Raw genomic sequence first — 14,060 nt, 5'->3', positions numbered from 1 at the left:
ACGTACAGCACAAGTGCCAAGCCGCACGTGTGTTTGTTTGGGAAGCAGCCAGCACGTAATGGAGGAAATCAGTGTGCCGACTAGAAAAATCAACCGAAGAGAAAACAGATGATGGTTCCAATGCCGGAGAGATTGTCGAACGGAAGAGCCATAGAAGTTCCGTAGTGTGAAGGTATTTCGGCTATTTCAAGTCTGACAAAAAACGTGCACTGTAAATTGTGCCGAAAGCAAGTCTGGAAATACAATAAACTGGTGCATGCATCACACTGTGCGCCACGTTATTGTTTCGGTGAAATGAATTTCTACAATACTGTTACTGTTAATTCTACTCTCTGCAGTGTTTAAATGCTTACATATACACACAGTTACTGTCCGTCCACACATACGACTCGGTTCTGCTTCTATGCCCCAGCTTTGTTTACTTTTTCCCACCGAGGCTTCTAGACTTCTGATTGGCCAACATTTCTGCGCGGTTAGGAATCTAGCGCCACCTGCTGCTTTGGCATGTTCATAGCAGCGTTTTCCTTCATTTCTGCCTTTATGTGTGGACGGGATTATTTTTTAAAACGAAAGCGGAAAATCTCCGTTTTCAAAAATACCCGTGTACGTGTGGACGTAGCCTCAGTCTCTGACTGGAAGCGCTAATTCGTCATTCGGCTTTTGTCAGACTAAAGTAACTGTTAAAACTGTTTGAAAAGCTCAGCTATACAACAAGGAGAGATTGAGAATTTCCTTTTAGTTCTCAGTTTATTTGATATTGACAAAAGTTAGTCAGTTTTGTCTGTTCTTCTGTAAAACAAACTAAGATTTATTTTTAGAATTAATATTTTGTTTCTAAGTGGAATTGACAATTTAGTCTGTTTCGTTTGTTCTATTTTGAAACTTAAACGCTTTAGCGGCTGCCTTTTGTGTAGTTTGCAATATTTGCCTTTATTTATCTGAAAAAGTCTCATGTTCCTTAAGTACATCTACCCTGTTGAACTTATTATGGGAAATAAATATTTAAATAAAAACAAGCTGCTGATTATTTCACATTTTACTTGTGAGCAACGGCACATTTAAATCTTACAAATATAGTTATTTGGCTTATATCGTGATAGATATCGTTATCGCCTGAAATGAAAAAAACATATCGTGATATGAAAAAATCTCATATCGCCCAGCTCTAGGTGCTAACCTTTAACATCATAACTGCTCATATACAGAATAAATACCAAATAAATGAACTTTGACTTCATCAGCAGTTCCTTGTAATTACTATTGTTGCTTTTAAATTATTCCAAACACTAACAGTAAAGGTACCAGGTTAGACCGCCATTATATAAATATATATAAAATCTTGGTGTAGAGTGGGCATGCTTTCTCAGCCAGTTTAGTAAACTGAGTGCTTTTTCCCAAAGGCAGCATCCAGTGGACCCCCCACCCCCATGAAGAAAAGGGTAGAAAAGAGCAAATTAGATTAATTAGCTATTAGATTACAGTGTAAAAAAAATGGTTCTTTACTTTGTATTTATGCATTTTAACAGCTTTATATGAAAACTTTTTATCTAAAACACATTTTATCTACATTTCTATGTCATATTTGATCAGTAAACATAAACAAGATAAACAGTATTCACTTTGGCAGTTGTTGTGATTGGCATTATATAAATGAAATTGAATTTTACTCAACTGAATTGAAATGTTGCATATAATTATACCTTTCAGCAAGATTACTACATTGCCTTTCTGTCAGTTTTCTGTGAAAACACAAAACTTTGCAATAGAGAGCTTGTATGTCCCTCAAGCCCTTACTGCATCTTTGATGAACGCCTGCTGACAAGTTTTCAAGTTTCTAACCTTGGGCTGGCCGCTATGGTTGTAAATTTTCAGATGCTTTTGACCTCATATTTATTTCCTTTCATACCAGTTTGAAGTTTACAGCTGAGCTTTCACTGTCTAGGAATTATGTCATTTAGCCTGGGGTTAGACTGAAGACATATTCTTGAGGGTTATTAAGCGATCTTGGACATTACAGAGTAGATACCCTTGGAACACTGCACAGAGATGTGTGACAGCATTTCATGAAGAACCGCTGAACCCTCGCAGTTGCAGTTCACGGGCTGTGTCTCTGACAAGTCTGCTAAAATAAAAAACCCCGCGCTCATTTCCAGAACGCCAAACAGCTGATGATTCCGGCAGAAGGGCCAACGATTTCCACTGCTCACATATTTTTTCCCCCTCCAATTCTAGACATATGTCAATTTTATGTCAGAGGATTAGAGATGCCAGTTATTGTTCTGCAGCATGTGAATGATGTCAACTTTCCCACAGGGCCTTTTCTTTGAGATGTAGACAGCAAAGCAGCTGACAATTCCTGCAAAGATGCCAACACACCACATCATTTACACAGCTAGCTCTTCAGTTCTGTCAGTTCTTCGCTGAAGAATTATTGGGAGGTTAAAGATGATGTCATCTTTCCAGCAGGGCTTTAAATCTCAGAGTTTATTATGCTACTGCACTGAGCTTTGGGAGCTGATAATGATGACAGCGGTGAGGCAGATGATATTGCTGGTCAGTGCAGTGGTCATGGTGGTAATGACAATGGTGATGTAAGCTTCCCCAAAGCCCCCCCCCCCTTTTTTTAGTTTAATAGCATGAGCAGCTCACCACTTTTCTTTAAAGAAGCAGTGGCCAGATGACTTTAGCTGACTTCACCCCTTAATCAGTCGACTACGCCAGATAGTATCAGTATCAGTAGATCAGAAGAAAAAAAAACACTTACAATGTTACATCATCATGTGGTGTCTAACCTAAAGAATGTTTAACAGAATTTTAGAACGTTAATGCAAGATTTTACACACTAAGCCAAAACATGCCTGTTAAAGTAAGAGAAGTATCAGATTTAAGTGTCTATGCTTTTAATGCTGCAAGAACACTTTCAGCTGACAGTTAATATGTTGGAAGAAACCTTCACAATTATTAGGATGAGTTTGTGTCTTTGCCAAAGTTCTGCTAAACAGAGCCCACAACCTTTGGAGAAGTCTGAAATGCAGGCTCAACTGCTGAGAAGGCAGTTCAGCGTCTTTTGCCCTATTCAGAATTGATGAGACATTGTGTGCTCACACTTTGTATTTATTGTCGAAACCAATTACTTTAACATGCTCATGTTTCTATGGTAATGCCAGTGAATTATAGCATATCACGACCCTGTTCCCAGAAAAAAAAACTGCAGGCATCATCATTGTTTCCATTGTTTTCAGTCTTTCTTAGCATTCACTCATTTCCAAAGATTCCCTGCGATTTTCCAGTTCCACCCTTCTCTCTTACTGCAAAACTATAAATTATGTCACTGGGTTTCATGCTAATTATGGCTAAACTGACAGCACATGCAGAGTTAAAACATTTTAAGATCAAACTCCCGACTATGTTGGAGCTTTAAAAGGTGAAAAAAATATTGCAAATGCTTCATTTTATAGCCCACATTGTGTTTTACTTATTATAAAGGATGCTTTGATAACCTTTTAAAGCTTTGAGATTCAAAGTTCTTTCTGGAAGTTCCATAAACTGTACGCTGTGCACTTTTGCACCTTTTCCAAATTGTGCAAAATCTAAAGCTCTCCTCCGACCCTTAATTGGCATCTGCCTCTTTATCTGTTTACATTAGTTTCAGTTGTTTTCAGCAGTCTCTGCCATGGCCTTCTTTCCTCCCAGTTACACCCTTGTGTGTTAAAAATATCGCTAGTTTTAGGGGATGATGTCATTCTCTCAGCGGGGCTTTCCCACATTCAGCTGATAACACATGTGGTGGAGAACTGTTAAAATACATGGGTGTGTTACAGTTCTAAACTCCTAACCCATATCACTCTTCCATGAGAAACAGACCAAGGAGGGTATTTGGCAAGGAAAATGGTGCTCTTTTTCCCCTGACAGCAACGAGCAGCTTTAAAGCTCATCTAGATTGTGATTACGTTTGCTGAATACAATAACCAAGGCCATGTTGTTGCAGGCAGGCCACAGCTGTGATGTACTCCATAAAAAAATCCCAAAAACACTTCATGCTGTGGTCGTTCGTTTCACCTTGCTGATTTAAAGAAACTACAACTTCTGCTTGAACAGCGCAGCGTTTCCACATATTGTGATGCCTGAGCATTGACATCAGTCCAGGTTGTGACTGGATTGTTAATCTGCATTGCTGTAAAAAGAAAAAAAAGAACCACTGCTCCAACAAAAACCTATCAAAAGATTATATGCTTTCACTCAGATAATCTACACTTTAAGCCAGGGTACTTATAGAAAACTATATTACTTAAGTTTTGATGCATCCTCAATCATCCAGGTAAGGAAATTCCACAAAGTTGATTCTGTTCATCTGGATGCAGTGTTTTTAGAGGAAGTCACTTGATGAATGGAAAACACTGCATCCAGATGAAAAGAATCAACTGTTTGGTATATTACTTATGGACTAGTTATTGAAGCCCTTTGGTGACTGGGATGGCTCCAGTCCACCCGTGACCCTAAACTGGAGGAGCAAAAAAAATGGACGGATGGATGGATACTTATAGAAGAGTATAGAACATCTTAATATATGAATGATTTTATGACAGGGTCTGTCTCATCAAACACGTCTTATGTGGTTTTGCTGCACACAAGGCTCATCCACCTATAGAAATAAGCAAGCTGTAATGGAAAGTCCTGCAGTATACTGGGTGAAGTAGAAAGACTGAAGCAAACTGAAGTCCCTTTGGGGCACTCTGGATAAACTCAGCTCACATGGAACCTCAAGAGGAAATTGGACTTGTTTATGAAGGAAATTACATCATTGGGATTGGTTCAGACAATGACTTCATGCTGACAAGATAATGGCCAAGAGAGAGAGAGAGAGAGAAAGAGAGAGAACAGGGTTGGTTGCAGAAGTAATGTGTACATGTGAAAGGTTAATGAGTTCGACGTAGTTATTTAAAGGCACAAAATGAACCGCTCCACTGCCACAACTGTTAAATAGTGGCTCATAAATACCGGGTGATTATAATTTGGTAATGTTGCATTGCTTGTTTTTTCCTTATGCTATCATTAGCTCTAATGTTGGACAAATATTTTAAGCAGCAATTTAGAGCAAGCTCTTGCACACAATAAGTGAACAGTAGTTTCCTTGTGTTTTCAGTGCACTAATACATTATTTCTGCTTCTACATTGTGGTTTTGTCATGTCAGTATAGTAAGTATTGGTTTATGGAAAGATCTATTTTCGCTTCAATATATACACTTGATTTTATGTTACTGAACGTAATATAAAATAATAAATGAAGTAATCACCTTTTTGAAAAAGGAAACAAAGCTGAAGAATCCAATGATCTACCACTACTTCTACTTGAGACATTGCTGTATATAACCTCTTTTTTTCTCATGTGCTTCCATCTATCACCACTGGAGAGCTTTGTCCTACATGTAAACATTGGCATGAACAATACTGCTATCATACAAGGTAGCTAGAGACTGCTGAATAAGGCCCAAGTCACCCCAGCCCAGAGACCACTCAGCAACCACCTGGCTATCACGGGAAAAAGGCAAATTCCCCAATGGCTGGTTACTAGCTAAGTACAATAAGAGCTCGGGATACTTGCTGGGGATACTTCTTTGTGATAGCTTTGGTTGCTAGCAGACTGCTGCAGTCGCCTGTAGTTTGCATGGAATACACCGACTTATCTGCTAGCACATGCCAACATCTAGTGTTGTACTACTGTAAAAAGTGCAAAGTAAAAAGCAATGGAGATTGTTAGCCTTCAAAGTAAAAGTTGTGTGCATTGTGTGACAGAGTTCTAATAAAGGGTAACTATGGCTATCTTTTAGTGAAAGAAATGGAACATAACAAAAATGCCAAATTGTCTCTTTAAACATTGATTTTACAAACATAAATCTGGCAAGATGTAAAGGTCTATTAGCACTACATGATACTGTATAAGCTCCTTGTGTGAAATTATTAGATCTGATGATATAAGTAGACTGAATTGAGATAATGAGTTCAAGTACCTGGAAGATGAAAACATATAATTATCTCATGTTGGGATTTGAATAAGGTCTTGGAAGAAATGCTTACCGAATGTCTGTGTAAAACATTTAATTTTCTTGGACACCCTCAACTTTTCGGGGATTTAGATAAACAAGGTCTCTGGTAAGTATAAAATATTAAAAGATAAGCAACCTATTTCTGCTACTGTATTGTGAAGTTTTTTTTCTTTCTTTCTTTTTAATGTTGCTGTTCCAAGACTATTCAGTTACACAAGGGACCATAACAACTTTCCAAAACAACATTCAGTTGCTCTGCACTTTCTGTAAACTGCTCTGTGACGACCTCTAATTGTCCCGGGGATTGGGACAGTGTGATTGAAAATAAAAATCCTTCACATAACAAAAAAAAAAAAATACCAGAGGGGTTTTAGAGGAGCTCTTGGACCTCCCAAGAGCAGAGCTGGACGAAAGCCCAATAACAAAGCTTACTGCTGGGTTAGGGATCTTAGAATATGCCCTGGATTATGGAGCCAGAGAGCCAGAACATGCCCGGGGACAGTGGTGGAAAACTAATACTGATTTTGGCTAAGGAGGGTTACTGAATTTTATCAGAGTCCATTTGTGTAGTTTGTTATGATAATGACAGTATTCTTGGCATAAAAACAACGCATTTTAATGGGGCAAGTTTCTCTACTAGAGGTAGATGTTTTCCTCACATTAGTACTTATCACACCTTCCCCCAAGCCACCACCTAGAGCAAATCACGATAGAAGAATAACTCTAAAATCCTAAAGTGCTAATGATTATATGCAGACTGCAGAAACAGACTGTACCAAAGATGTGTATGAGCAAATCAGTCTACCCAGCTAGACTGTTGGCAAGCGGCACAAGAGGAAAGAAAGGGCTTACCCATAACTCACATAAAACCAGACACAAACTCCTGAAAAGACCCCATCAGCTGAGTACTTCAGGCTTACAGGCTCAAGCGAGACACTGTTGCCAAGATACATATGTATTTCTAAAACATACCAGTTACATTTTCTTTTAGTTACCACCAAGTCTGGTATATTTTCACAGCTTATTTTAAACCTTGAAAATGAAAAAGTAATTTACAGCAGCTCCTGGAATGAGGCGCGCAGCACATTCGTAGTCTGAGGGTATCTGAGCTCGGACTATGTTTCCTGAAAGCTCATTTAAATGAATTTATTTCAGCCAATATATTTCAGTCAAGTAAGGCCTGTCAAGGATTATCTTCCCAGGTCTGACGACAAAGAAGTGGAGGAAGTTAATTTACACAAACAGAATGGTCCCATCTGGTGTGATTAGCATAGTACATTGCTAATGCTAACTTTTAATGGTGTGATCATCTCTCATGCTCATTTTCACTGAATCCATAATGTGAAATTAGCATATTAGAACAACATATTGTCTCTCACTAGCCCAGGGGCTTGATACAAGGGTGTGTCAGATCTCGTTTTGTTTCCTAAGCTTCAGTTTGAATAATGAACAGCATTACTCACTTAGACACAAAATGTTAAAAATGAGGAGAGGAAAATGTAAACAGTCATTTAATTTATTACCTTTTCTTATGTCGAATTAATAACTCGCTCTTAAAAACAATCAGAATAAAGACTTAATCTATTTAATTTTCTTTTTGGTCTGTCCCATGTACAATGCCTCTTTATGCAAGAGAAAGGAAAAGTGTAATTTAAAAAAGGCTTTAAAAGTAGCTATATTGGAATAACTCCTTCCTTCATTGGGACACGGACAACTGTATAGATAAATCACACAGAAATGAATCACTAGAAGTTGTTAGTGAGCTGTGGTTACACAGAGTCGAAGCCTAGACAGGCTTTCCTTTCAGCCTGGAGAAAGAGTACAGGTGGGGAGAGGGGAGCAGGAGGAGGAGGAAGCCTACATATTTCACTTCCATTCACCTGCTAACATGGCCTCTCAAAGAAACCTTTCATTAGATTTTCAGAGCAGTCATCTTAGTCTGCCCGGTGCCATCAAATTTAGCTGTCATATTACACTGGCTCTTTTTGCGCTTTCATCTGGGGGATTTTTCGCCTCATGATTTTAATACAGGAGTTTTGGCAAAAGAGTTAAGCGTGTGGAATTCCTCAGAAACGAAACGGTCGTATCAATCAACTGAGTTAAGATTGGCACTGTTAACCTGCACATAATCTGAACAGGAGGCAAAGTGTTTCAGTGATGTGATACTATGAGAAGGAATCATTCTGCTTTATATCATTCAGGTGCATCTAATGTTATCGATAGATTAACTAACCTTTTTACAGTGATGCCTTTTTACGGACAAAAATCAACATTTCATTCAAAAATTAATGTAGCTTTTGAGGGTTTTTCAAGCTCAGAAATGGGTGGAGTCAGTGAGGTAAGGGTGGCAGGATTACACTGACATTTCCTGCAGATATGTGTGGTTCACATATTTTTCAAAGAGTCCTTTCAGAAGGTGATAATTTAGTCTGCCAACACCTCTTTATAATCATTAACTTTAGGGAAACGTAGCCAACCCGGTTTATTTTTTTTTCACATAGTTTGCCGTAAGAGGAATGCTCCAGGCATACACACAGAAAGAGGGAGACAGAGAGGGAGAAACTCAGAGCTTTCACCTTAAAATAGAACACATAAATAACATTCTGTTGATGTAAGACTAGAGAGGATAGGCTGGTTTCAGTTTCCACCGAATGAATTCAGGCCACCCACAGATCATATAGAGACTCTCCATATACTGTACAGCTAAAGAGTGGTGTCAGCAGCTACTCATAACTTCCTACACTCCTGCTTCTGTTTCACTCTGTTCTTCACCTCTACCACCTTGTCCATTTATGCTGACCCTCACAGTTTTACTGTATTTTTATTTACTTTCACATTATATAAGAAAATCTCTCCCTCTTTCACTCTCACGTACTCACTCTTTCTAACTCAGATGTGGTAAAGATGATCAGGGTGGTTGTTGGGGCCAGATGGACTTTTCTGAGTATTTCAGAAATAGCTGGTTTACTGAGAATACCACACACAGATCATTTCTAGAGTTTATAGACAACTGTCCAAAGGCGAGAAAATATTCAGTGTTGCCTGGTCCGATGAGTCTTGATTTCTGTTGCAACGTTTTGGATTTCAGCATTCAAATTTGGCACGAACAACATCCTGCGTCATATCAACAGTTTAAATGCTGCTGGTGGTGTTGTAATGATGTGGGGGATATAACATTTTCTTGGCACACTTTGGGTCTTTTTAACACCAACTCAGCATTTTTTAAAAAGCCACAGCCTGCCTGAGCATTGTTGCTGATCATGTCCATTCATTTATGATCATACTGTACCCATCTTCCATCTTCTAATGGCTAAAGCACCATGTCACAAAGCTCAGATCATCTCAAACTGGTTTCGTAAACATGTCACTGTATTCAAATGGCCTCTACAGTGAACCTCGAAGTCAGAGTTAGAGAAAATAAAGGCATTTGAGGGAAACCTGAACACCAACCATCTGTATGCACACCACTAAACACAGTTTCAATCCACCGTCTTTACTAAAAGTGAGCATACCTAAGAACCTAAAGATGCAACAACAGCTTCACAGCTTCAGGTTTTTTTCCGAGCTCTGTTTAAAGCAAACACCTTTCTCACTCACTATGTGTTAATAGGCCTTTCTGCACTGAATCATACTTGTTACTAATCTCTGGTTCTCCTTTTGTCCTGTCTTCCTTCTCTCACCCCAACCGGTCGCGGCAGGTGGCCGCCCCTGTGCCTGGTTCTATCAAAGGTTTCTTCCTGTTAAAAGGGAGTTTTTCCTTCCCACGGTCGCCAAAGTGCTTGCTCATAGGAGGTCCTGTGATTGTTGGGTGTTTCTCTGTATGCATCATTGTAGGGTCTACCTTACAATATAAAGTGCCTTGAGGCGACTGTTGTTGTGATTTAGTGCTGTATAAATAAAACTGAATTGAATTGACCTGAATTGAATTGAATATCTAAGCCTTTTACTTCAGCAGTTTGCATATAGTAGCCCATCTGAAAGCGGGCTCAGTACATTTTCTAGGAACAGTGGGAAGTTAAAATACCTCAGTTTGAGCATTTAGTCATCAACTTCAATAAATTAAACTATTAATTTGGTTACCGCATTAATAATTGTAAAACTTAATCCAAACTACTTATCAGCCATTCAGAATAATGCTGAAATCAAATGGAAGTGAGGGGTGGTGTTATTGCTACCTGCCAGCAACTCCAACCACAGTGGGGTTTTTTCTACAGCAAAGCTTGACCTCTGACCTCAATAAAACCTGAAAACTCTGTTAAGGGATCAATAGAGTATCAAACGTCAACTTTAGCTACCCAGGAACTACAAGTACCCAAGCAATATTAAACCTGAAGCCTCTGTGAGAAAGGCTTTATAATCTTCACTCAGCAGCGTGAAAGGAAGTCTGTAATTATATGAATTTTACAACAACTGCTTCTTAGGGCTTTTGTGACAATTGCAATAAACACAAAGATAACAGGAAAACATCCCAAGCAATGCATTTTCTTTTGCATCTCTTCCATTGTAAAGTTTTGTATTTAATTCCACGAGACTCGCTTATTATTCACTCTGCAATTTCACATAATTTCCCTCAGTTTTCTGTCAAAGCTGTTAAGACGTGCAATTATATGCCAAACAACCAAAGAAAACTAAACTGCTAAAGTTTGTGTTTAAATACACGTGTTCAAATGTTAGCCCTATTAGGCAAAAGAAGCATAATTTGGGTCATGAACACAGTTTGGCCACCCAAGATGAGAAAAAGAAAGAGATGGAAACTTAACAGTGTTTATAACTTAAATGTGGATTATAGGGTAGACAGAGAGAGAGAGAGAGAGAGGGCGAGAGAGATTCAGTTGCTCAGCTGTAAGTAATTAAAGTGCAGCCCTACCCCTTCCTCCCCCCTCGCAAACAGCCTCACATACACGTCTATTATCTTTATTATAACTTTGCTTCCTGATATAGTATATTAGTTGTTAGTTTTAGTGAGAACAAGCACAACAGGCCTATCTTGTTAAAATGTTAGGTGTGTGTGCGTGTGTGTGTGTGTGCCTCAGCTTACTCAGGTAGAAAGGAATGTCTCCCATGGCAAGTTCCACCACAGCAGCTAAACATGCGGGATTTCCCACATGGGCACCTTAATCTTTAAAAAGAAGTATTAGAGCTTCCTGTGATGATTTACAGCTCCCTTTTTATAAATAAATATTTAAAAAGCACTAAAACACCCTTTTAAAAAAGTGGACTATAAATTAGCTTAGTAGAGATTTTTGAGTCTCAGACGTGGGACAGCATGACTGACAAGCTGGCAAAGATTGGTAACTCTACCTAAGAAAAGTTTTGGTCATGACAAAATCATTTTGAAAAGGAAAAAAGGGGAAAAAACACACACTATGAATAAGAGTCAGCTGCAAACCATTTACTGTGGAGGCTAGAGACCAGCTGCCAACTCTTAAACAGCATGTCTTATTGGCAAAGCTAACGCACAGCCGAAAGTCTTATAGATAAAAGCTTCATACTGTACAAAGCCTGAGGTTCATAAAAGCTATTATAAAAGCTTTATAGTGTGAACAAAGCTGGAAAGCTTACTTTTGGAATGTAATCTATTACACAGAACAGATCAGCAGCTTAAAACCTTTTAGCAAAATATTTTTATGGAACTACAGTTTTTATCAAGCTGTGGTACAGGAACTGATCATTAAAACACTCCTGGACTCTCCACATGGGGAAATACTGACATTTTATAGGCACTAAGAATCTGGCTAAGGGCACAAAAGTGAGAAAAGTACATGTTGTGTACCTCAAATGTAAATGTTTCATTTGTCAAAAGGCAGAGATGTATCAGTTTCAGCTCAAATCTTAATCAAAACAACTAACACACCTCAGCTTTACACTTAGAAATTACCTAGAAATTAAGAACGCACACACAAACAAAATTATTTCCATTTCCTAGATTGTTTGCCAAGCACTGCAGGTCCTGAGCCAAAGATTTGCAATGCAAGGGGTGAAGAGTTCAGTGCGTGTCAGATGTGCAGTTGAAAAACACTGAAATATGCGCACACTAATAGTTATGCACATGAAATAAAACCAGTCCCACAGTGCAAGTCCTTCTGACACCAACAGAGGCCACACATGAACTCTCAAACCTTGAAACACCTGAGCACTTTATACTCTGACACAGAAAACCAGTATATTTTACATCTCAAACCATAGCTAAGTCCGCCCCCGTGTTCAGACATGGGAATCATTTTTATTATTTTAATTATTTAAAACCTCAAAAAACACACAGAGGGAGAACTTCATAGTTTGTACTCCCAAAATATAATAGATTAAGCTACAACTAAAACAGTACAACAGTGCTCTCCATCTACAGTATTGCTTGATCCCATTCCCATACTTTAACGATCCCATCCATCTACTGCATCTCTGGGTGCACGCTCTTACCACACACTTTACACCTTTTGTAAAATCAAACCGATACTAAACCTTTTTTCATTTCGTTTATCTAGTCTCTTTTAGGCTCAAAATTACCGATTACAACCTCACAAATGTCCTCGAGCAGGAAAATTAAAATTTCATTTATGATATTTATTTCAGTGTTTCCACTCGCCTGACAATAATCTCAATTTTTGCTGCTTTTCATCCACAGAAATAATCATTTTTAAAAATGCATGAAATGAAAAGCTTCATTAAGAGATGTTCATATAATATCATTTCTTTAAGACATATAATGTCTGCACAGACGTAGACCTGCACAGTTGTCATTTGTCCAATACGTAACCACAGGGACTGAATGGGCGGTCTGTGTTAGGGTGTGTCATCTTCTGAAGAGTCGAGCTCCAAAGAAACATTATAATTGTCTGCAATACCTCTCACCATGTCTGGACGAAACAAAGCCCCTTTCTGCACGTCCCTTATATCCACTATAGCTCCTTATCTCACAAATGGGCCCTATACAGACACACAATCATCACATACATCAATGGCACCGAGGTGGACAAACACGCACAAAGCGCAGATATCACACACGTTAATGGCACTGGACTTGATCTTTTTACTGCTGTCTATTTGCGCTGAGAGACGCGACGCATTAAAAAAAATAGCGGAGAGAGACCCTTTTTCACTGATGAAATGAAAGGCTTGTGTTGGAGCGATCTGTCAGAGCAACCAAAGGTTCAACGGTGGGTCAGACGAGCGGGGGGATTTTTTTTTTTCATTGCGTTACTTCTCAAATTACATGAGAAGAATATAAGGAGAGAAATGGAGTGACAATGGATGGCTGAGGCTTTTACACTGAAATACTAATCACATTCAGAAGGAGAAAGGAGACAATGGGATCAGGCTTTCTGTTTGTGAAACTCTGCTCGCACTTTAATTCTGCATAATTATGCAACAGTGGTAAATGGAGCATAACACTAAAAAGCTAATTGCTTAAGGTGATTTTACACAGAGTTCATGGGGAGAGTGAGGTCTGCTGAAAAAGAGGCCGTCGGTACACGAGTATCAGGATCAATCCCTTTTTCTCTCTCCCCGCTTCCTCGGTCTTCAGAGCTCTCTAATTCTCTTCTCATTATTCTGTTACTTTTTACTGCCTTGTTCTCTTCATTGGCTCTCACTCTCTTTCCTGCTGCTCCTGTTTCAAAGAGTCAGTTCAACCACTAACTGAAAATGACCACAGGCACTGGGAGAGAAAAGGCAGGAACTGTGTGTGGAAGGGGCGGGGGGTCGAGAGAGATGATCAGATCAGTGACAGACATGGAGGGGAGCGAATGAAAAAAAGGCAGCAGACAGACCCAGGGACTCTTTCATCCAATGGAAGTTAGGGTTAAAAAGTCGCAGGCAGCATAAGTGTCAAAGGCAGACTATAGAGGCCATTCTTCTCTTCTGCCGTCTCTTGCCTCACAAAGCTGTGGCGTTAGGCTGAAATATGCTTCATTGCTATAAAGTAAGCCTAAAGAAGTTTCTTTTGTGTGCGGTGAACAATAGCGGTCTGTCAGCATTTCTACCACATCTAAATGAAATCAGAATTTGAAAAATCCTTTT

The 14,060-nt window shown here is 39.0% G+C and overlaps 1 long non-coding RNA gene across 6 annotated transcripts in view; it reads right to left on the bottom strand.

Moving 5' to 3' along the window:
* LOC308406131 overlaps positions 1-14,060 on the bottom strand; it is a 117,386-nt gene that overhangs the window by 64,919 nt on the left and 38,407 nt on the right. The gene's annotated exons all lie outside the window — the stretch shown is intronic.

This window comes from Rhamphochromis sp. 'chilingali' (assembly GCF_963969265.1).
Source record: "Rhamphochromis sp. 'chilingali' genome assembly, chromosome: 11".
Lineage (NCBI taxonomy): Eukaryota > Metazoa > Chordata > Actinopteri > Cichliformes > Cichlidae > Rhamphochromis > Rhamphochromis sp. 'chilingali'.
Note: the sequence above shows the minus strand (reverse complement) of the source record. Positions and strands in the feature narration are given on the sequence as shown.